This window comes from Budorcas taxicolor, chromosome 6 (assembly GCF_023091745.1).
Source record: "Budorcas taxicolor isolate Tak-1 chromosome 6, Takin1.1, whole genome shotgun sequence".
NCBI classification, from domain to species: domain Eukaryota; kingdom Metazoa; phylum Chordata; class Mammalia; order Artiodactyla; family Bovidae; genus Budorcas; species Budorcas taxicolor.
In genome coordinates, this window is record NC_068915.1 from 110,766,979 (window position 1) to 110,775,999 (window position 9,021).

A 9,021-nucleotide genomic window follows, 5' to 3' on the forward strand; every position below is an offset into this window, starting at 1 on the left:
TCTTAACTTTTGACCTTTTGTGTTTTCCAAATTTTCTCTAATAAGCTCATATCCCTTTTCTAATCAGGAAAAGAAAACTAAACCTGCCTTCTGTGTATGGTCATTCAACGCAACACACATTTCCAGAAGACAAAAACAAAACCAGAAGTTGTCACGGACACTTCTCTGTTCTTGCTCCTTATTTTTTCACAGAGTTCGGGTGTGGGAGGTTCAGATGTGAGAACTGGCGTAATCTGGTGCCCTGGTGCCCACAAGTGGTAATGGGAGCTTTCACTTTCTGTCATTTCCTGTAAACCTCCGGAGAGAAAAAGAATTGCCCATCTCAGGCAGAGCTGTTCCTCAAATGTGCTCATCTGAGAGCAGGGCTCTCTCTTCCTCCTGACTTCACTCCATTTTTTTTGTAAACACTTGCCCAGAGTCTGATGGTCATTGTGTATAACATGTATTTACAGTTCAACCTTGTGCGTCTCTAGAGAGTGGCTGAGATGCTGCCCTGGGCATGTCTCACTGGCAGTGAGCACAGGTCTCCTCGTTAGCTCCCCGTGCTGCCCGTTTCTTCCTCCCCTGGTTGCTCCTCATCACCCACCACTACCCCTCTTGTGGGGTCCACACGCTCATCTACCCCTCCCCATGGTGCTCACTCCAGGGTTCAGGAGAGGCCAGGTTCCTTGACCATCAATATCAGTCACCTTTATCACCATCATCATCACCATCTTCGTAAACTTCAGTATCATCACCATCACCATTACCACGCCAAGTATTTCTTGAATTCCAAGTATTACCAAGTATTACCAAGTAATACCAAGTATTTCTTGAATTCTACCAAAAACCAGTCATTGTTATCTACTTGAATAATTCATGTACTTCTCATTACTCTCCTCATTACTATCTCATACTGTCTCATCCTCGTTACTGTCTAATCTTTGCAGAAAATCAAGGCTTGATGAGGTTAAATCACTTTTTTCAAGGTAGCCCAGTTAGTCATGGAGGGGAAGTGTTACAGCTAGCTGGACTGACTCTAGAGTTGGGGTGTCTTCCCATCTGCTGCACTGAATGAGTCCCCAGGAATGTTAAAAACAACAACCACCACAACTCGGATTCTGTTCTAGAGACCTCTGGACTCACTCCCGCTTCCTCTTTGCACTTTCTCAGTCTTAGATCTCCAGCCCTATACTCCACCTGCCATTTATGTTTTGGCTTCTCCATTACACTTTGACTCTCCTGTCTCAAACCGGGCTCCCCTTTTTTCTACACCTGCGTCTGTCCTCCTGAGCTCGGCACACTTAAGGACACGTGTCAGGGTAACATCCTTTCTATCACTCCTTCCCAGGGCGGACATTGTTGGACCCCTATTCAGACGCCCTGAGCCCTGTAGGTGGGAGTTAGTCTTACAGCTCGAACCCTTCCAGGTACGCAGATGAGCATGCGGTATTACCAGCATCAAGGTGCTGTTATGCTTTCCCTAGCTGAGGCCCCATGGGTTTTGGAGAAGCCCGGTATGGATGGTTGAATCTTGGGGTGTTTTTTTTTCTTTTTATAGAAATGTTGAATGCATGTATCCTTTGTCATGAAATACCGGGTTATGGATGTCTCACTTTAGCTCCGGAGAATACATTTGACCAAAGTTTTATAGAAGAAAGAGACAAAAGGAAAGAAAGAAGGAAGAAAGAAAAACCTCTCTGTAGTGTTTCACACTTCTGTCCCAGTTCACTCACCATAACAACCCGCATCCCGAGACAAGAAGTCCAGCATTATGACGAGAGCAAGCTTGCCAAAGCGGCTTCTGTTCCTAGTTCAGCTTTGGAATTCATCCTTTGTCCTCTTTTGTGTAGGTCCCAGAATTTTATACCTCCCTTCCCTACCCAATGAGCTCTGATAGGTTTCCAGATGGATCCAGACCTTACCAGTTATCTTATTATTGAGGATTATCACTTGAGTTACCACCTCTTCCCACCATGTCCAGCAACAGCAGGTTAGACAAGTGTCCAAACAACATAAATCTGATCAACCCGGAGGAAAAAGAGGCAGACATTGTGATCCATGAAGTTACACAAGGACCCATGCTCAGAGGGGCCCACGCTTGGTCTAATTCCTCTGTCTTTAAATTCTTAATTTTTGGGCAAGGAGCTCAGCACTTTAATTTTTCACTGGGACCTGCGAATTATGTAGCTGGCCCTGAGTGAAAGTAAAGCATTCCACGACAAAGTGGGTCCTGGTCTGTCTAAGATGGCCCTGTTAATATGTAAGAAACAGATGATAGAGTGTCTTGGGTGATGCAGGTTGCTGTGACTGAGCTCAATGGCTCTGCTGGGTGGATAGACATTGCTAATTTGGGTGTGGGTCCAGGTTGCTTCCCTGGTAGTTCAGTTGGGAAAGAATCTGCCTGCAAAAGCAGGAGACCTGGGTTCGAATCCTGGGTTGGGAAGATCCCCTGGAGAGGGAAATGGCAACCCACTCCAGCATTCTTACCTGGAGAATCCCATGGACAGAGGAGCCCAGCAGGCTACAGCCCTTGGAGTTGCAAAGAGTCAGACACTACTTGGCGGCCAAACCACCACCACCACCAGGGTGGCATAGTCTGGAAGTGCCATCCCCTGGCTTTCCTGGAGATTCTATTAATATGAGTGCTTTCTGCTTAAGCTGGAGTGGTTCTGTTGTTTGCAGTTGAGAATCCCAACTGACAAGCTCCCAACTCTAACTGAAGCCCTCCCCAGCCAAAGGCGAAGGGGAGAGATGTCTTGGCTCACCATGTCTGCACATGAGGTTGTTATTTTTTTTTTAAACTTTTTATTTTGAAATGGGGTACAGCTGATTAACAATGTTATGATAGTTTCAGGTAAACAGTGAAGGGACTTAGCTGTACATACACCTGTGTCCCTTCTCCCCTAAAATCCTCTCCCATTGCTTATAAGGTATCTCAGTAATGAAGGTGGGGACTCTTACGTGGAACAGCAGCTCTCGGCAACGTGGCCAGACTTGGATGGACTGGCTTGTCTGGCCCAGGCCACTTCCCGCTGCCTCTTGCTGGGCACTCTTTCCAACCTGCGGTGGGGACAGCAGCGCCAAGTCCATCACTTTACACTTCAGCTGCTCGTGCCTTGAACCACCATCTCTTCTTAAATGAATCTCACTAACTCTCTTGTCCCTCCCCCGTCGAAAAGAAAGATTACTGTCTTAGTCCATTTTGGCTTCTGCTATAACTAAACACTACAGACTGGGTGCATGCTAAGTCGCTTCAGTCATACCCAACTCTTTGCGATCCTGTGGACTGTAGCCCGCCAGGATCCTCTGTCCTTGGAATTCTCAAGGCAAGAACACTGGAGTGGGCTGCCATTTCCTCCTCCAGCGGATCTTCCTGACCCAGGGATCGAAGCTGCATCTGTTAGGTCTTGTGCATCGGCAGGTGGGTTCTTTACCACAGTACCACACTGGGTAACTTAAAAACAGAAGAAATTTATTTCTCATAGTGCTGGAGGCTGAGAAGCCCAAGATCAAGGTGCCAGAAAAGTCACATTCAGGTGAGGGTCCGCATCCTGGGAGATAAGCCAGCGGACCCCTGCTGTGCCCTCACATGGAAGGAGGAGCTCGGGCTCTCTCTGGAGTCTCTTTTGTAGACACTAATCTCATGTATTGGGACTCCACCTTCAAGGCTTACATGTCCCCAAACCATCACTTCAGGCATTAGGATTTTAATGTTTTGGGAATGAGTCTGGGGGTAGGGGGACACAAACATTTAGACCACAGCAGGCACTGATGCCCAAGTCAACTCAGAACACTTCACAGCTCATCAACCCTGCATTTTACCCCTTCTCCTTAGAAGATTCAACCAAACTCCAGCCACAAAGCGGTCTGGGTCTCCCTTTGTGCTCACAATGCTCTAAGCCTCTGCTCCACGTCTTTGCCAGTTATCTCCTGCCCACCATTTGGATCTCAGCTCAAGGCTTGCTTACTCCCTGAAGCTTTCCCTGACCACCGTTCCCAGTCTAGGTCAAGTTCCAAGTTCTTTTCCTTATTTCAGTTTGTAATTATACATTTATCACTCTCAATATTGCTTAACATCTGTATCTGCCCTCTCACAAGGCCAGGGAACAGTGCTGTGCTTAGTTGCTGAGTTGTGTCCGACTCTGCGACCCCATGGACTGTAGCTCACCAGCCTCCTCTGTCCATGGGGATTCTCTAGGCAAGAATATTAGAGTGGGTTGCCATGCCCTCCTCCAGGGAATCTTCCCAGCCCAGAAATAGAACCCAGGTCTCCCACATTGCAGGCAGATTCTTTACCAGCTGAGCTAACAGGGAAGCCAGCCAGGGACCAGAGGTGACATGAAAAATAATTAACCATCACTGTGTCACAGGCCTGACCAGTCAGAGCAGACATCAGATGCTCTAATCAGGAAAACCACTAGCTTTAGCAACTGCAGCCATGGAGCGATGGGGTTAACTCTGTTCATTGCATCTTCAGCCTCTGGCCCAGTGCTTAACAAGTAAAAGGTGCTCAGTAGGATTTCCCTGGTGGTACAATGGCTTGCAGCCATGAAATTAAAAGGCGCTTACTCCTTGGAAGGAAAGTCATGACCAACCTAGACAGCATATTAACAAGCAGAGACATTACTTTGTCAACAAAGGTCTGTCTAGACCTAAACAAGGCTATGGTTTTTCCAGTAGTCATGTATGGATGTGAGAGTTGGACTATAAAGAAAGCTGAGTGCCGAAGAACTGATGCTTTTGAACTGTGGTGTTGGAGAAGACTCTCGAGAGTCCCTTGGACTGCAAGGAGATCCAACCAGTCCATCCTAAAGGAAATCAGTCCTGGGTGTTCATTGGAAGGACTGATATTGAAGCTGAAACTCCAATACTTTGGTCACCTGATGTGAAGAGCTGATTCATTTGAAAAGACCCTGATGTTGGGAAAGATTGAAGATGGGAGGAGAAGGGGACGACAGAGGATGAGATGGTTAGATGGCATCGCCGACTCAATGGAAATAGGTTTGGGTTGGTGATGGACAGGGAGGCCTGGTGTGCTGCGGTTCATGGGGCTGCAGAGTCAGACACGACTGACCGACTGAACTAACTGAACTGAACAGTGGATAAGAACAGCCTGCCAACGCAGGGACCTGATGAGTTCAATCTGTGTTCAACTACTGAGCCCAAATACTGCAACTACTGAAGCTCAGGAGCTTAGAGCCTGTGCTCCACAAGCAAGGAAGCCACCACAGTGAGATGCCCGTGCCCTGCAGTGCAGAGCCGCCCCATCCTGCGCAGCTAGAGAAAACCTCGCAGCAGTGAGGCCTAGGGCAACCAGGAAGAGCGAGGCAGCGCAGTTTAAAGAGATGTTCAGCAGAAATCCCTGTGAGTGAAGGACTGTTCTCTGTTGTTGATCCTAGGTTTGCTCCACAGCTTTTTCGGACCTAATGTGTTGGACCCGTTGTGACTTCCTAGCCTGCCCTGACTCGGAACATGGACACCAGTTAGCCTTGCCTCCTGAAGCTCCCGGTCATGCTTTCCAACTTCCAGGCCGAACAGACACTCAGGCACCAGGTGGAACAGTGAACGCCTTCCTTCAATCCAGGATACTCTGGGGGCCACGGTGTGATGGGACGCCAGCTTGACAGGGAGTGGAGGGGGCGGGGAACAAGGTCAAGCTCAGAATGGGTGAAGTGAGCAGAGTATGGCAAGAAAGATAGCAGAGAAACAAAATCCAAGAAGAACTGGAATGATGTAGAATGTTTATGGCGTGGCTGCTGCTATGAATTGTAAGAGTGATATCAGTGTCTTAGAGAGGCTGTGCCCAGCTGGGCTTCCCTCAAGGCTCAGCTGCTAAAGAATCTGCCTGCAGTGCAGGAGACCTGGGTTCGATCCCCTGGAGGGAAGATCCCCTGGAGAAGGGAAAGGCTACCTGCTCCAATATTCTGGCCTGGAGAATACCATGGACTGTATAGTCCATGGGTTGCAAAGAGTCAGGCACAACGGAGCGACTTCTTTCACGTTCACCCAGTGGGCACCATCAGACCAAGGACTTGCCATGAGCCACATGTGTCCTGCTCTCTCACTCCGTATATCTTGAATGGGTCGGTCTCTCTGTGCTGATATCTCTTCCTGCTCTGCCATCTCTTTGTCAGATTTTAAGCCCCTTAGGCCTTGGGGCTTCCCAGATGATTCGGTGGTAAAGAATCTGCCTGCTAAGGCAGGAGACAGGGGTTCAATCCCTGGGTCAGGTAGATCCTCTGGAGAAGGGAATGGCAACCCACTCCTGTATTCTTGCTTGGAAAGTCCCATGGAAGGAGGAGCCTGGTGGGCTCTGGTCCATGGGGTCGCAAAGAGTCGGACACAAGAGTGGCTGAGCACGCACGCATACGCCTTAAGCATCACCTTGTAGGGGGCAAAACTTTCCTCCCTGAAATGTCTCTTTGGCATGTGGATTATTTTGAGCTGAAAAGAATCAAGACCCAAAAGAGTCGGGAAGAAACCTTGAAATTCCTCCTAACTGCCTAAAAGAGTTTAGATGGAGGGAGTTCCCTAGAATAGAGCTATCACCAGAGATATCTGCAAAGATCTGGGCTTGGTGGGGCTGCGGGAACTCAACAGGGCTTAGTGATCAGAGTCCACTCTGTGACCCACTGTCTCTGTGTGACCCAGCAAATATGTGTTTACCAGACATTTGCTTGGCTATTCATGTGAATTGCATTTTTACCCTTTGTGTTTCCCAACCACTACCCCCCACATCCTCTTTCATCTTTAGCTGAAGATGTTATTTAAAGTGAAGGCTTCAATTATTTTGGTGAGTGCCTTAGTTTATCTGGATCTCTCCCATGTATATTATAGAAAGTGAAATTGCTTAGCCATGTCCAACTCTTTGCAATCCCACGGACTGTAACCTATCAGGCTCCTCTGACCATGGGATTCTCCAGGCAAGGATACTGGAGTCGGTTGCCATTTCCATCTCCAGGGGATCTTCCTGACGCAGGGATCGAACCTGGGCCTTCTGCATTGCAGGCAGACGCTTTACCATCTCAGCCACCAAGGATATATACGAAACTTCTATTTGATTGTCTCCCCTTACTCCGTCTCACATCGATTCAGTTTTTAGTCTGACCAGAAGCGTCTAGAAGGGTAGAGGAAACTCTCTTCCTACCAACAACCTTCTGAGCCCTCTGGTTCCTCTGCCACCAGGGCCTTGGTTGCTCTTTGCTGCCCCAGCCCCTGTGAATCTTCCTGACATGGTCCATCTGCCCTGTCTTGTCATTGCTGGGCCTGTGGTTTTTTCTGAAGACATGCATCATTTCCTCCCTGGCTCAGCCTCGGCTGGGTGAAGCGGACGCTTCACGTGTGGCTTCATTGAGACAGTAGAGTTGTGAATGAACTGGCTTCAAAGAAGAAAACACAGGATGGGTGATTCATTGATTTGCTTTTAATGTAAATTTTGTTGGAGGAGATCAGGGATGGTACAAGGGAAGATTACAAGCATCGCGTATCGCTTTTCTTCCTTTTTTTTTTAAAAAAAAAAAACAAACCCTTTTTTATTTGGCATCAGAGTATAAGCTGATTCCCTGGTGGCTCAGGGGTAAAGAATCTGCCTGCAATGCAGGAGAAGCGAGTTCGATCTTTGAGTTGGGAAGATCCCCTGGAGGAGGAAACGGCAACCCACTCCAGCGTTCTTGGAAACTCATGGACAGCCTCGGAAAACTCATGGACAGAAGAGCCTGGCAGACTACGACCCGCGGGGTCGCAAAGAGTCAGAGACGACTGAAGTGGCTGCGTCTGTGCTCAAAGCCGATGAACAATATTGTGACAGTTTCAGGGGGACAGTGAAGGGACTCAGCCCTACATACACCTGTGTCCATTGTCCCTCCCATCCAGGCGGCCGTGTGACACTGAGCAGCTTTCTCTGTGCTGCACGGCTGGCTCTGGCTGGCTGTCCATTTTAAATAGATATCATAGCACGTCCCTCATATGCGGAATCTAAAAAGAACACGATAGGAAGGAAATTATTTACAGAACAAAAACAGATTCATACACTTAGAGATTAAACTTATGCTTGGGGGCGGGGGGATGGGGAGACGGGATAGTTATGGAGCTGGGGTTTGACATGTACACACTGCTGTATTTGAAAGGTATATTTATGCTCTACTTCAATGAAACGTGAAATGTGTGGTCTACTCTAGTGTGGGTGAGGGGAGCAGCAGGGAGCATGACAAGAGGCCTAAGGACTTGGGGTTCCTAGAAAGGAAAAGAAAGACCCCTCCTGACCTGCAGTTCAGCTTGTCTCAGGGCCAGCCGGCTCCTCAGGCTGATCCCATGGAAACCCGGCCAAGGGCATCTATCAGGCCGGGCTCGGAGAACACAGCATCCACTGCCTTTGGGTTGCCTGGGTAACCAGTGGATTTGCACAGTCTCTCACAGCACGCTGGTCTGTGACTTCATTAGATGCTGTCATTTTGAGCTCCATGGAAAAGAAAGGAATTTATTAAAAAATAATAATAACATTACTTTTTTCTGAACACAAAAACAAGGACAATGGCTCCCTTGAAAAACTTTGAATGATACAGAAGATTAACGTAAAAGGCAATATGGGTCTTCTTTCATACTATATGCACCATAACAGATTTTTCTCTACGTAGATTCAAACACATTTGTTGTCCTAGTTGCTAAGTAGCATCTGACTCTTTGTGACCCCATGGACTGCAGCCTGCCAGGCTCCTCTGTCCTTCACAGTCTCCCAGAGTTTGCTCAAATTCATGTCCATGGAGTTGGTGATGCCATCCAACCATACCATCTTCTGTCGTTCCCTTCTTGTCCTGCCCTCAATCTTTCCTAGCATCAGGGTCTTTTCCAATGAATTGGCTCTTTGCAACAGATGGACAAAATATTGGAGCTTCAGCTTCAGCATCCGTCTTTCCGATGAGTGTTCAGGGTTAATTTCCTTTAGGATTGACTGGTTTGATCTCTTTGCTGTCCAAGGGACACATGCTCCTGTTTTTGAACACAGGAGGCTGTATTTGACAATTGAGAGCAGAATCATTTGAC

General features: G+C 47.9%; 1 non-coding gene across 1 annotated transcript; it reads right to left on the reverse strand.

Annotated features, from left to right (window-relative positions):
- Nucleotides 1–6,948: 6,948 nt before the first annotated feature.
- On the reverse strand, nt 6,949–7,021 carry TRNAC-GCA (transfer RNA cysteine (anticodon GCA)). The gene has a single exon. It is a non-coding gene; the product is annotated as a tRNA-Cys (tRNA).
- Between the last annotated feature and the right edge of the window lie 2,000 nt (nt 7,022–9,021).